Source organism: Danio aesculapii, chromosome 11, assembly GCF_903798145.1.
Source record: "Danio aesculapii chromosome 11, fDanAes4.1, whole genome shotgun sequence".
NCBI classification, from domain to species: Eukaryota; Metazoa; Chordata; class Actinopteri; order Cypriniformes; family Danionidae; genus Danio; species Danio aesculapii.
The window spans coordinates 40,281,098-40,295,980 of record NC_079445.1 but is presented as its reverse complement, the minus strand read 5'-3'; the positions used below and the strand labels follow the sequence as shown (position 1 = coordinate 40,295,980).

Below are 14,883 nucleotides of genomic sequence, written 5' to 3'. Positions count from 1 at the left end.
GGGAGCACTCAGAAAAACACAAGACGTAACGTTAAAATGAAAGGGAACACATTTGGAGCACAAGGCGTGCGAAAGGCTTTCATCCAGAAATGTCGTGATTTTGTTTTCATTGAGTTTTTTTAATGCTCTCGTTCTCTCTCTCTCTCTTATCATGCCTGCTCAAATACATAACAACAAAATTGGGCAACGGAGCAAAAGCATTTCAAGGTTATTGATAACCGTTTGCATCAAGGGCTCAGGCTTCTTAAGGAACTCAATGTTTAGCCCTGTGGGAGAAGGTAGCTCCATATTGCGTGCTGAGCCTGCTTATGAATATAAAAAAGCACAAGAGACCGAAAGAATAAGAGACCGACTGAGATTTCTGGAGTGTGTCTGTGGTAAAGAGAGAGAAGTGAAAGAGACGCCGCAGATCTGAAGCCCGTGTGTCCATAGAGACACTGCTTAGCAACCACTCCCACTCTGCCTTTAAGGACAAACAGATAGCCGGAGGGAAAAAAAAGAGACACGTGAAGAGGGTTAGATCACTCTCCTGCTCGTAGCCTTACAACCTCAAGCAGCGAGCGCTATATGTGCGTTACCTATGCATGAACTTAGACCCGCATAAATAATGCAAATCTCTGAAGAACGCGCCATTGAAGAGTCCATCAAGTCTTCTTTCAAATAGCAGATCAGTTAAACGCAGATTCTGTGGCGACTGTAAATGCAGAAAAGTCTAGCTTTACAAGTGTGAGTTCTGTCATGATCATTTTTAGCGGGTTTTCATGTGCTTCTGGCTCTAAAAGTGGACCTGTTAAGCAAAAATCACTTTTATAAGGGGTTTAAACACAGTTGTGTGGCAGCAGTGTGTGACTATAACTAGGGCTGCAACTAACGATTATTTTAATAATCGATTAATCTGTCGATTATTTTTTCGATTAATCGATAAATCGGATAAAATCAATAAGAAAAGCATTCATTTCCTACCCTTTATTCGAAAACAGAACTAAAATCTTTAGAAAGTGCACAAACATGTTGTCCTTGAACGTCCCTGAGCTGTTATAATAATAATACAATTTTAAAAACCAACTTAGTTTTGTCCTGTTTTCAATCCAAATTTCAAAAATAAATAATCTTACAAAAAACAAACCTTAAATCAAGATCCATACTAGACAGATGAAATAGCACAATAAATAATATCTTGTTTTCTGGAAAAAAACATCAAAATTAAGTGATTGTTTGCTTAAAACAAGCTAAATTATTTGCCAAGGGGGTAGAAAAAATAATCCTAATGAGATATAATCTCAAACAGAAGTTAAGCATCACTTCATTTTCTCATGCCATTTGTTTTGTCTAGTCTTGATTTAAGATTTTTAGATATTTTGACTGGAAAACAGATTAAATGACTAAGTAATAAAATCTTTTTGTGCAGTGCAGCTTAGTGATGCTCCGATTGATCGGCCACCGATCACGATCGGCCGATATTGGCTAAAAATAGCTTGATCGGCTAACCCCAAAAGCGCAGATCAAAAAAGCCGATCACTTGACGTAAATTACTCGCATGACTTTTTCACACGTGCATGCACTGCGCACGGATAAACAACAGCAGAACAGAGCGGAGCTTACCAGTGGCAACATGAGTTCCCCCGTCTTTTTCAAAGTGTCCAATAAAGATCTAAATTTAGACGTTTGCAATGTATGTCGTTCAATGGCTTGCCTAATCAATGTAGCATGTCTAGTTAACCTAATTAACCTAGTTAAGCCTTTATGTTATTATTGTTTTATTCAGATTAAGGCAAATAATTTGATTACTGATGCCCATGTAAAGAAAGTCACTGTCTATCTCCCCTGCGTCTGCGTTTGTGCACATACTGAAACTCCCCTTTTCGTGCAAACCTAAACAAAGTTGGACTCACCCACTTTCCTGACTTTTTTCAAACTAGAGGTGTGAAAACACCCTGCTAAGACGGGTGGAGGGGAAGGGGGGTTCATGGCCCTTTAAGAATATAGTATTGGTAATAAAAACAGAAATACCATAGAAATAGGAACTATACTCTCATACTGAAACTGTATAATTTCAGGAAATCTATAGCCCGAGTCTGAGATTACCATTTGCTCTCCATTCAATCCAATCGGTGTCTAGGAGAAACTATTGAGTTTGAAAAGATCTCATTTGTGTTTTGCCTTTTTATTCAGTGGCGTTTCTCTCATGGCAACTGTTCTGTTCATTTCTAATGACCATGTTATGCTTCAGCGAAAGCAAAGATTTAGAAGCAAAACACACAGCACTTCTGCATGAGACAATGAATAAATGAGACGGGGCCTCTCTTGAAAAGTTCTTCTCGGTTTCATTTGAAGTAACTCAACCAGGATGAATTATAAAAGGAACAAGGCATCGTTCAACGTATTTACAAGGTAATTAAGACTACACTATACATCCCTATCTGTTATTTCCCGCCTTTCCCTTCATCTACGTCTCCTTCTCGGTTTAACAGCGATTTCTGAGGACTACCATTTAGTCTCATTGTTCTGCATCAAAGTAAAGGGGCTTTTAAATTATGCTGACTCTGACGACTGTGGCTTTAGAGGCAAATTTTAATCACAGAGTCAGTCGCCGTCTGCCAAGCGCTGCCTTAAGCGGTTGCCTTTCTCTCGTTCATGACCGTCTCCCAAGAGTAGCCAATGAGACACGGAGCTGAGGGAAAAAGGCTTAACAACAAAGAAAATGAAAAACAAAACAAGGCTACGCACATGCTTCTAATACTCACACAGATATAAATGTGTGAATGTAGGCGGCAGATAGAGCGCTGTAGACTATTTGCTCCTCGTGTAAACAATTATAGGTGCGCGCAGGCATACGGCGCCCACTATAATTAATTATGAGTGTATTAGGATGAATCGCTCCGGTTTCAAATTCTGACATAGTTGAAGTCGCCTCGCTGTGTGTATTTTTCCCCCCATTCTGTTTAATGGAAAGAAGATTTTTTTCAAGACATTTCTAAATATAATAGTTTTAATGACTATTTTCTTATAACTGATTTATTTTATCGTTGTTATGATGGCAGTACATAACGTTACTAGATTTTTTCAGGATACTAGCATTTAGCTTAAAGTGACATTTAAAGGATTACCTAGGTTAATTAGTCAAGTCATTGTATAACAGTGGTTTGTTCTGTAGATAATCGAAAAATTATTACTCTAGGGGGCTAATAATATTGACCTTAAAATGGTTTAAAAATAAATAAATAAAAACTGCTTTCATTCTAGCCGGAATAAAACAAATAAGACTTTCTCCTGAAGTAAAAATGTTATAGGAAATACTGTGGAAAAGTCCTTGCTCTGGGAAATATTTTTAAAAAAAGAAAAAGAGGGCTTATGATTCTGAAGTCAACTGTATACAAAAACATGTTCGCATTTGACACGAACACCAATCAACATTCAGCGGAAATGCCAGAGCACAGTACCCTCACGTGGCCCTGAAGTCCAACTCTTGATCTGAGGGAATCTTTGAAAAACACCTATCAAATCTGCCCTTCAAAGTAATGTCAAGCATCAGAGAGTCTCGTCTAAGCCGGCGATACAAAGGTATATCAGAAGTTAACTCTTTATCATCTTACCATAAAGAGCTCTTTTACATTTTTCAGAAACTCTTGTCAGCAGCTGTGAGTTTAGACTGAAGTGACGGACAGACTAAAAAGGCAGAAACCACAGGTCAAAACTACATGATCTGTAAATTTGTGTTTTCTCACAGCAAAGCAACATGAAAAAAATGCCACCAACATTGCTGTAATTTTGAGAATATTTGTTGCCAAATCAGCTTGGTTTAGGCCAAAATAGTCCGATTTTAGACAAAAATGATGTTTAAATCTGAGTATTCTCAAAGCAACACAAAAACTGCCGCCCATATTGCCATAATTTAGAAATTTGTTGCCAAATCAGCATTTTTAGGCTGCAATAATCAGATTTTTTTCAGAAAATATCTGAAATGACTTAGTCCAAAATCAACTCTTGATCTGAGGGAATCTTTGAAAAACACCTATCGAATCTGCCCTTCAAAGTAATGTCAAGCATCAGAGTATCATCTAAAGGTATATCAATAAGTTGACTCGTTATAATCTTACCATAAAGAGTTATTTTACATTTTTCAACAACTCTTGTCAGAGTTGAGTTTAGACTGAAGAGACGGACAGACCAAAAGACCAAAACCAATGGTTCTTGAGGTCAAAAATATATAATGTGTGTAAATCTGTGTATTCTTAAAGCAAAAAAATGTTTGCCATCATTCTGACAAAAAATATATCTAAAATCAACTCTTGATCTGAGTGAATCTGCGCAAATCTGCCCTTCTAAGTAATGTCAAGCATCAGAGAGTCTCGTCTAAGCCAGAGATGCAAAGGTATATCATAAGTTTACTCTTTATCATCTTACCATAAAGAGCTTTTATATTTTTCAGAAACTCTTACCAGCAGTCGTGAGTTTGGACTCAAGTGACAGACAGACCGAAACCAATGGTTCTTGTGGTCAAAAATATGTGATGTGTAAATCTGTGAATTCTTGGAGCAAAGCAGCACAATAAATGCCACCAATATTGTTGTTGTTTTGAGATAATTAGTTGCCAAATCAGCAATTTTAGGCTGCAATAATCAGATTTTTTTCAGAAAATACCTGATGTGACAGACAGAAATATATCTAAAATCAGCTCCTGATCTGAGTGAATCTTTGAAAAACACCTATCGAATCTGCCCTTCTGAGTAATGTCAAGCATCAGAGAGTCTCGTCTAAGCTGGCGATTTAAAGGTATATCAGAAGCTAACTCTTTATCATCTTACCATAAAGAGCTTTTACATTTTTCAGAAATTCTTGTCAGCAGCTGTGATTTAGACTTAACTGACAGATGGACCAAAAGACCAAAACCAATGGTTCTTAAGGTCAAAAATATGTGGTGTGTGAATCTGTGTACTCTCAAAGCAAAGCAACACAATAAATGGTGCCAATATTGCTGTAATTTTGACATTTGTTGCCAAATCAGCAATTTTAGGCCGCAATAATCAGATTTTTTTCAGAAAATACCTGATGTGACAGACAAAAATATATCTAAAATCAACTACTGATCTGAGTGAATCTTTGAAAAACACCCAATCAAATCTGCCCTTCTATGTAATGTCAAACATCAGAGAGTCTCGTTTAAGCCGGCGATACAAAGGTACTGTATATCATAAGCTAACTCTTTATCATCTTACCATAAAGAGCTCTTTTACATTTTTCAGAAACTCTTGTCAGCAGCCGTGAGTTTAGACTCAAGTGACGGACAGACCAAAACACAATGGTTCTTGAAATTATGTGATGTGTAAATCTGTGAATTCTTGGAGCAAAGCAACACAATAAATTACACCAATATTGTTGTAATTTTGAGATAATCTGTTGCCAAATCAGCAATTTCAGGCTGCAATAATCAGACATTTTTCAGAAAACTGCTGATATTCCATGACTTAGACAAAAATAGGTCCAAAATCAACTCATAAGCTGAGGGAATCTTTGAAAAACACCTATCGAATCTGCCCTTCAAAGTAATGTCAAGCATCAGAGAGTCTCGTCTAAGCCGGCGATATAAAGGTATATCAGAAGTTAACTTTTTATCATCTCACCATAAAGAGCTCTTTTACGTTCTTCAAAATCTTGTCAGCAACCATGTGTTGGCCTGAAGTGACGGACAGACTGAACTCCTTGACAGTAGGCGTTGGAGGTCACTAAACACACAAACGTTTCAGGCTGAAGAAAATGATGAACGAGGCATCAACGGAGTGGCCCAAAGGCACTCTGGGATCTCACACTGTCAATAAGCAGCATGTTTGAACAGATCCCGCATGTGGCTTAAAGTGACCCCAATAAGAACAACAACACTGATGGTGACGGAAAAGCCCTAAAGGAAGTTGCTGAAAAGCAGCTTTGTTTTTATTGAGAGAGTATATATGACAAAATGAGCTGAAACATACTTTAGTGTCAGTTTAAGTCCACAAGTGTATCTGTCTGCGGACTGCAAGACGTATGTAACATAAAGGGACGTAACTTTGTAGTAAGTTAAAGGCGTAACTTGAAGTTATTGAGATCCCATTGAACCACGCAAGATGTCACAATGATATGTTGTTGGCAAGATGGGGGAAATACTTAACAGAGAACATTTTTACCAAATGCTTTCAAGAGTTTTCTCCAAATTTATCCACATTCATTTGATTTATTACTTTATACAACAGTTCTGTCTGGTTCTTGAATCTGATTGGCTGATAGCCGTGTGATATTTTGTCAGTAACAGCACACAGAGGCCTCTTCACCCTCCACCTTTGCGTATTACTCCGCCCACATACAGTCAGCAACAAGCAGAGAGACACTCTACAGTCTGATAAATATTACTGCTGTTAGACAACATAATGTACTTTTGAGGCTTTTTTAGTCAAGAATATAGTTGTGTAGATTGCAACTATGCAGTTTATTTAAAAGAATAGTGCCTATTTTAAAATATTTACAATTCCTGAGAGACAGCTTGTCTGCGGACATTAGCCTGCCATATTGAGTAGACCAAAGCTGGTTGACGTTTTCATCCACAAGATAGCCAGAGAACCACATATTAAGCCCTTATAACAGTCTGATTTCTAACTACAGCTGATCAAATCATTATTAAACTGGTAAGCATACCTGCCAACACTCCCGTTTTTCCCGGGAGTCTCCCGCAACCATCCCGTTTTGTTATCTCTCCCGGAAAAATCCAGTAATTCTGCTTTTTTCGGGGTTAATTATTGTGATATCCCGACAACAGAGAAATACTGTAGACTGTAACACTGTAAGAAGATACCTCAGTAGATGAATGGCATTTCATGTCACGTTCAGCCTTATAATCTTAAATTGAGCAAAATCAGCTGTTTTGTCATCGCTTTAGAGAATCATTCAAACACTAGCTCTAAAGTGACATTGGTGAATTAGTAACTGCTTCTGCTGTTTTGACGTCAGCTACAGATGTGAATGAATGGCGGAGGAAAGTAGTTCCTAATACAAAAGAGTTTTTAAGACTCACCGTGTTTGATTTTCTTATTTATTTACACGATTGTGCCGACGAACTGTTGTATAAACGCAACTCCACACTCGTAGCAGTGCAATATAGGTGTAGACCTTAATAACTGATGTGCAGCGCCATTTTGCCGACAACGTAGTTTTGACATGTAGGTCTCCATAACTTCAAGTTACGCCTCTAACGTATTGCAAGTTACGCCCCTTCAAGTTACACCCTTCCCTTGTAGTTCGCAGAGAGACCCTACTCAATGAACCGGAAGCTGCAACCTTTTTTTTTGTGACACATTTCCAATAGAAAAGGAATATTACATGAGTAAACAGTGGGTGTGACTTGTTTTTTATACTGCGAGCTGATTGGATGTAGTAAAGTAGGCATTTCATTCAGAAAGATAGGGAAATGGGTTTGGGACATGTTTGGCGTTCTCCAGAAAATTATACAGCGGTACATTTTAAGAATGAGCCTGGGTTGCGTGCAAGACAACATTTCATTGAATTTAATACTTTTTAAGGCTTAAATTAAGTTTTTGAAATTTAAGTTGTTTTAAGACCGTTTAAGACCCCACGGACACAGTGCACATTAGTTATTCTATTTATGTTAACTCCCTCCAATACCAAACTTTCCAATATTTTGATACCTTGACAAAATGATGTATGTTTTATATGAATAAATCTCCCACATGATGGGGCATCAAATGGCATCAGAAATGTAAAGGTGAACGAAGAACTCTCATGAAAAACGAATGGGATATTCCACGTTAAATAGAAAAGAAGCAAAAGGTGCTTGGTAGGAATTAAACTATGCAAAAATATTATATATAAATAATATTTAGTGATAGAAAAAAAGTGCAGCACAAGAAGAAAAGTTTACAACTTGGCTAAAAGTGACACAGACACTAACTATATACAGCAACACAGGGTCTACACAAACTTTCTTTTGATTAAAAATGTTTAAAAACCTAGCCAAAAATACAACTTTGTGAGATTGGGCTACAGATAATTATTATTTATGGGTCATAAATTCTGCTAAGCCCTATTTTTTACCAATTTACCCAATACTTTTTATGTGCTTTTAAAGTTACATGGTGGCTTAATGGTTAGCACTGTTGCCTTTCAGCGGAGTTTGCATCTTCTCCTCGTGTTCGTGTGGGTTTCCTCCGGATGCTCCGGTTTCGCCCACAGTCCAAACACATGTGGTATAGGTGAATTGGATTAAGTAAATTGGCCGTAGTGTAGGAGTGTGTGTGAATGAGAGTGTGTATGGGTGTTTCACAGTACTGGGTTGCAGCTAGAAGGGCATCCTCTGTGTAAAACCTATGCAGGAATAGTTGGTGGTTCATTACGCTGTGGCAACCCTTGATTAATAAGGGACTAAGGAAAATGAATGAATAAACTGACACTGATATAACAAAAACACTTAATATACCAGTTTCAATATTCTAATCCAATTTAAAATTCAGAAACATTTGTTAACACGACCAATGTGTGGGGGGGGTCTCAGTTTTTAATCCTCTTGGCACAATGCAATCCTGAAGAGGTAAACCGATAAACAGGATTTATTAAAAAACCAAAATCATCTCCAAAGGTGTCCGTCGAAATGTTTTGACATTTCTTGCACACATTCATAATTAATGCCTTTTAATTGAGCGGACGGCTCTAAATGGCAAAACGTATGCGAAATGAGTTTTCGCACTTCCAAATCTGCAGAGCCACATTTCTGTTCACCCAAGGCAAGCACAAAGAAGGTCCATCCTCCAGTATGTTCCCTCTGAGAATAACTGCATATCTGCCTTCTTTAATGACTCTGTAAGCATCTATCGCGTGCGCGTACATGGGCCGGTGTCGAAACAGATGGAGCTTCGCCACTGCAAAATGTAAAAAGACAAGAATGGACACAAAAACTTTCCACACCTCATCAGCCCCAATGTCACTTTTTAATGAAAGCGGTCTCTTTTTCTATTAAATTGTCAGCTCTGACGGACATTTTCTGTTTGCATTTGTTTATTTGTAGACTGTATTTTCACCATTTCACCTGCCGTAAGCGCTTTTGTCTCAGATCGCGGCGCCTCCTTTAGAAACTCTTCAAATTAAGAATGGTGCGATGACAAATGCTCTGAGAAATCTGCTTCAGAAGGCAAATTCGGAGCTTGTCTGAATAAGGGGAGGGTGACATTTACAGATTTGATTTTCTCTCTAGCTCATCATATAGCAGACACCAGCTCACGCAAGGGTCGCTGTAGTGTCGGCCATGACTTTTTGATCCCATTTTGGAGGATGGGTTCTTTGGAGGAAATGCATTAAACTTCCTGATATAAGCAGCGATTCGAGAAAACTCAGCTCAAATGGAGGTCAGGTAAATCTAGGGTGTTGTTTCTGTAAAAGAGAGAAGGGCGTTGAGGGGGTTCGCAAAGCCAACGTAAAGCGAAAGCAGTAAATGTTATGGAGAACGTATTGATCATTTTTAGTGGGTTTCCATGTGCTTTAAAAGAGGACCTATTATGCAAAAATCACTTTTACAAGTGGTTTAAGCACAGTTGTGTGGCAACAATGTGTGAATATAACCAGCTTATAATGGTAAACGTTTATTAATTTTATTGTTTATAATCACACTTCATAAAAACAGTCTGCAGAAACAGTTTGATTGCTATTCTCCCGTTGTACGTGTCATCAGAGGTTGAAAGCCCCGCCCACTAGTCATGATCTCCCCTAATTGGCACAGGATGTTAGTCTTGCTTTTAAATCTGCCACTATGCTGACACATATGCATTTGTAGCTCCGCCCTCTTTTGAAAAGAGAACAAGCTAATTTGAATTTAAAGAGACAGTTGCCAAAATGCCACAATTAGGATCAAAGCCTAAAAGGAGCAGATTCAAAGAGTTATAAGACATTATTTGTGTGGTATTTTAAGTTCAAACTTAACATACACACTCTAGGGACATCATAGGGTTATTTAAGATCTTTAAAGGGGGCATAATAGGTCCCCTTTAAATAAATAGTTCATCCAAAAGTAAAACTGCTGTTTTGGAATGGACTCAAATGCAGTGGTGGAAAAAGTACTGAAAAATCATCCTCAAGTAAAACTACCATTACTTGCCCAAAAATGTATTGCAAATAGAGTTAAAGTAACTGTTGTAAATATTACTTAAAGTATAAGTAGACATTTTAAAAGTACTCAAGTGTAGTGAGTAATGAGAATTATGCTGTCACTTTTATAAAATAATTTTTCTAAAAAAAAAATTCTTTAGCTTGAAGGCGAAGGGCTTAGCGGAAGGGGTGAATAGCCCTTCGAGTGAAGACTTTTCAGGATCACACTAGAATCCAAGGGGTAGAACATTTCCTAGAATACACCAGCCACAACGGCAGAATAGTCACACCCGCAAGTAAGGAGATCCACAAATTAGTATTTTTTGTCATTATTATGAACTTTTACAACAAACAAGCATGTTTTAATATATTCATAACCGCGCTCATGTTTTACTGTCATACTTAAAAAAATGTAGAAAAAACCCCGCTAAAATAAATACAGCTAAATTGTAGTGTCTGCTATAATGTTAATGTTGTTTTTGGTGTGTTTACATAGATTAATATGGCCACGGTGTAAATGCACAGTACAGTTATGATCTTATTGCCACATTAGATGGTTATGATAACATAATATCTGCCTTCAGTGATTTCCTGAAGATAAATACCCAACAAATATCACAACTGGAATAACTACAGCAGTCGCGATGGTCTGATCTCATATGAAGCAAGAGATTGTGATGACATATAATAACGTGTGCAGGTGCTGTCCCATTTCTTAGGGGTAAATTTTGAAGCCCTTCCCCTTCACACTCGGTCGTAAGGGCCAAGGGCCAAGGGGAAGGGGTAAGGGTGCAAAAATAGAATTGGGATTGGGCCTTAGGATCAAAGCCTAAAAGGGGCAGCTTCAAAGAATTATAAAACATTATTTGTGTGGTATTTTGATCTGAAACTTCACATACACGCTCTAGAGACATCAAAGACATCTTTAAAAAGGGGCATAACATGTGCGCTTTAAATGAATAGTTAATCCAAAAGTGAATATCTGCTGTTTTGGAATGGACTCAAATGGAGGTCAGGTAAATCTATAAGTAGTTGTTTCTGTAAAAGAGATAAGGGCATTGCGGGGGTCCGCAAAGCCAACGTAAAGCGATAGCAGTAAATGTTATGGAGAGCAATTACGTCACTTTCGTTTCGCCTCTGTTAATGGATCGATTTTGGCCCATCTGTCATATTACAGAGACGTTTCAGCAAGGACCGCAATCTGTCTCGTGAGAAATGTTCCAGAAAATCAAATCTCATAGCCGTACGCATCTCAAAATGAAAGTGTAGATTATAATAAAAAAAATGCAAATTGCAAACCAGTACACTATAGATTGAACTCATCTACTGATTACTTAAAAAATAAATAAAAATGTCGTACGTGTAATAAAACTTGAAAAAAAAAAACGCTAAATCCTCCAGTGAGATGAGGTGTCAGTTAATTATAAAACTTTGTATAATAAAGACTGAAAAATGCTGGGAAAAGCAACATTTACGGCTCCCAGTACAGATATTAAGGGGCGTCTAGGGAAATTTGAGCCTTTTTTCCTTCATTTTTTTTTTTTCAAACAAAATTAATGTGACAGAAATAAGGGCTCATTGCACAGTAGTTCCAAGTAGACAGGGAGAAGGATGGGACTGCATGTTAATTCATCAATGGCAAACTTTCTTCAAGTGGTCTTCCCTCTGTAACTGTTTTATTAGCCGCTTCAGTTGAAGGCCGGCCAGGAAAGAGAAAGGTCTTTTAACTTTCGACTCAAAGTAAGAAATGAAAGGCGTCATAAGAAATGAGAACGCAGCGAGCGGACATGGTCTTTTACCAAGCTGGCTTTCCAACCTCCATACAACAAGCCTCCTCCGCGCCGCTCTCCAGGGACTTGTGCACTGCATGAAAATCAGTGGTATAGTTATCTATATGCTAATTTCCATGGGACAAAAGGTGAATATTCAGACGCTGGAGTCACACCCACAGCGTTATCCCTGTCTGGTCAAACAAAACACAAATAGGAAGAGCGTGATACAAGAAACGACGTAAACAAGCGCACAGACTGCAAACAGATCATATGCATCTCATTTAATTATTAATTTCGTGTTGCGATGATGAGCTGAGGGTATCCTGGCTGATTGCCAGCGCCATTTGATAAGCAACTTCATTAAAGAAATCTTAATTCAAAGCAATTCTCTACAATACAGCTAAAATTTATGACAAAAAAAATTTTGTTTTAGATTTTAATATTTAATATTTTTTCAATTTGCTCCAAATTTATTTTTACTGTATAACAAATATAAAAACATGAGAATTTATGAGAAATTAGATATAATGGTTCCAGAGTGTATACACGAACCAGAGAGTGAAACTCAATACCTTTTAAGACCTTTTTTAGACTCTTTCCATACATTTGAAGACCTTAAAACCACTTTAGGTTTCAACCGGAAATTCCCTTATTTTAATCTACAGTTTATTTACTAAATATTAATGTAAGAAATTAATCCAAAACTAAAACATTATTCATATACTGAATTAAAGTCTATTAACTCTAGCTAATTTAGCAGATTGGTGTCTATAAAAATGCAGAAATAATGACGTTGCCTTGGATACTGCAGTAAACAAAGCAGCAAGATGTCAAATCTAATAGAATTTTATTGATTTCATAAACTACACACCATCCTGATAGTCGCAGACTGAATTCAGGTTAACATTAGCATACAACCATACATTGCATAATCAAAAATGATACCAAATTTAATACCGTGCTAAATCGCATTTTTAATACTTTTTAAGGGCCTTAAATTTCTCTACACTGATTTATCAACTTTTAATACTATTTAAGACCCGGTGAACAACCTGTTTTTTTAACCAAAGGAACACACACTATGTTTTTTAATATATATTAAGTCTTAATTCACTATTTTTTTTTTCAATAAAGTTCCAATATAAAATATGATAATGTTACAAAAAGTGCAGTTTTGTTATTGAAAAACAATCAAACAATCAGAACAAGAAAGCAGTGCTTCATTTATAATCACCAAAGCTGTCAATCACTTCACCTCAAGTTCACTAACTAAGGTCTGGACTTCTGCAAGCACACTCATTATAATCCAAGAAGTTTTCAAGACTGAAAAGTGAATTCTTTATTATTGTGTTTACACTCAGTTGGTTTTAAACAAAGGATTTATAAATTATTCTGAATAAAATGGAGTGGGTTTGCCACTATCTTCTAACTTCTGACAACTAAACATCCGACTGTTAATTCATATTTTTAACAACGCTAAAGAGCTAAATGCTGTAAAAAAATAAAATTAAAATAATAAAAATGTGTAATGCGCTTCACACGCCACCTACCAGTGAATGTCTTAAAAAGCTCAGCATGATATTGGAAAAAAATAAACGACATTACAATACATTTTCTCCCTAGCAATACCATCACTATCTCATGGCAATTCATAACTCTTTGATTTAGTGGCTAATTTGTATGAATTCATACAATCTTATTCGTACAATTTAGTACGATTTGCTTTTCCCCCAATGACGGTTGGGTTTAGTGGTGAGGTTGGGTGCCAACTGAACAATACGAATTCATACGAAGTGGCCACTAAACTGATAAAACATAAAATAATTAAGTTTCCTTGGGAGATCAGGCTGGCGATACATATTGAGATATTGAGTACAATTTCACAAGATTGCTGGAATAGCTCTATTTGGGGAAACAAATGATAATTTTAGACTGACTGTGATGATTTTGTAGAGGAGTGCATCTGCATTAAACACAATCAATCAATCACAAGTATCAATCACTTGCAAAAATGCAAGTAAAATAAACTGTTTTCTGGCAGTCTAGCAATATTCAGGTAGACAAATTGAATAATCAAATGTGAACTTACACTGTATAGGCTTTGTTGTAGGGCTGGGTGATATGGCAAAAATGCAATCTCAATAATTATTTTCCATATTGAATAAAAATATATATTTCAATATCAGTTGTTAATGCTTCCGGATTTAAAAGCGATCCCCAACAATGACTGAAGCCACAAACATTTGTGGGTGCATTAAATGGTATAACATTTTTTGGCTGATAAATTATCTCTAATATAAAACCCACTTCTAGATTCCCATTGTATTTCTGCTGTGTGATTGGCTCTTAGATCAACATCATTGAGAACTTATCATTGTTTTTGACATTAATTTTATCGCATTTCGATATCATATTGTTTATCAGCTCAGTCCTACATTGTTGTGTATGCACAAAATTACAATATATCTTTTTTATAGTTACAAACACTATAATGTTTTGTGCCTGAATGTTTTACTTGGCTTGAAATGTTCACACAGTCTCAAGCCCTGAAAACAACTGCAAATGACACACATTTCAGCTACTTTACAATCAAACTTCACAACGACTCCACAAATCATGAGTGTTTTTAACTGTGGCTCCAGGGGTCTGTTTATTGTATGTGGAATACTGAATTAGCTGGATTTGGTAATTGACGATTTGACACGATCCAGGATCGTTTCATTCTTCAAAACTCATCCGAGAGTTGTTGTCATAGCAACAGGTCTGGTAGCTCTTACCTGCTCGGGAGCAGCAGTTGATTTAATTTTAACAGGATTAGATCGGGTCTTTTCAAGCAAAGGTAATACTAAAAGTATGTACCGAATGCTGATATTTTCTTACAGTAGTAGTTATATACATTTGTGCAGGATAGGGAGTGAAGGTATCTTCTAAATGTGAGTAGCGTAGCTGCTTATAGGGCCGTCCACATATCGCATCTTTTGCAAGCGCATCT

The 14,883-nt window shown here is 36.9% G+C and overlaps 1 protein-coding gene across 1 annotated transcript in view; it reads right to left on the bottom strand.

The window, feature by feature from the left end:
• LOC130237101 (calmodulin-binding transcription activator 1) overlaps window positions 1-14,883 on the bottom strand; it is a 575,132-nt gene that overhangs the window by 541,632 nt on the left and 18,617 nt on the right. The gene's annotated exons all lie outside the window — the stretch shown is intronic.